This window comes from Chanos chanos, chromosome 14 (assembly GCF_902362185.1).
Source record: "Chanos chanos chromosome 14, fChaCha1.1, whole genome shotgun sequence".
Classification (NCBI taxonomy): Eukaryota; Metazoa; Chordata; class Actinopteri; order Gonorynchiformes; family Chanidae; genus Chanos; species Chanos chanos.
This window is the reverse complement of record NC_044508.1, coordinates 19,179,991-19,181,152: the sequence shown is the minus strand read 5'-3', so window position 1 is coordinate 19,181,152 and position 1,162 is coordinate 19,179,991.

Genomic DNA, 1,162 nt, shown 5'->3' with positions numbered 1-1,162 from the left:
GCTTCAGCCGGGCACTCGACATTCTCCCCAAACTTTCCCCTGCGCTCTGGAATGACAAACAGACAAAGCACAGAGGGGAGGGAGGTCAGATGGCAGCTGTGGGAGCAGTGATATGCGTGTGGTTGTGGTTGTGTGTGTGTGTGTGTGTGTGTGTGTAGTTTTCAGTATAGTACATACATAGAGATCACATCTATTCCTCCAGTGAACTACCACTGAAATTTAAAAAAAATACAGCACAGTTTTTTAAATATAATTTTAAATGAAAATATAGTTTGATCAAGGAATTGTTATTGCTATCTCAATTGTTAATTAAAATATAATTGGTTTTAAATGTAAAAGTATTTATAATTTTTTAAGGTATAATTACGGAAAATCTTGTGAATATTTGCTCGCCCGTTGCATGCGTAACACTTGATGAAATTTCTCGTTATCAAATGTGTTTAATAAAGTATCTTTACTTACTCATACATTTACCTTATTTTCCCGAGATATTCAGTCTTTAAATGGCTAATGTGAAAATCGCAACGGATTAGTGTTTCCTTTTCTTTTCTTCTTTTTTTTCAGTGAGTGAAGTTTATCAGTAAACCACGGCGTTACAGCAATCACAATACACACAGAGATGCACTCGACGCTGACTCGAGTTCAGTTAATATTGATGGAGCCACAGAAAGCGGGTGCGAATCGGGTGGAACACTGACACCTTGAATAACAGCTATCACATCCAAATGAGTGCTCCCTATGACCGTTTATATTTCCAGTGGAGGTCGCGTTAGAATCCTTATGCAAATACAAAAAAAGACGAGAGGCAAGACGTGTCCGTGTCTCATGGACAGCGCTTCGTAAAAGAAAAATACCTCTACTCCGGTCCAGGTGAACAGCTCTCATTCGGTGAAGAACTTGAACTTATGGCAAACCTATCCTAGCTCCACTTAACATAGGGAACTGATTGTAGATTATTTTTCCATGTTAACATCAAGCTCTCCGCTGTCGCAAGGTGTCCGAAACACCTCAGTTGTTTATCATTTCCTAAACGGCTCTTGTGGTCTGCTCCGTGAAACTGTTTGTGTCGGATGCTCCGCACCGTGCTCCCGTGCCCAGTCAAAACGTCCAATTTATTTCAGTTCAGAGCCGACTCTACTCCTCATTGGCTGTTTTAGGACCA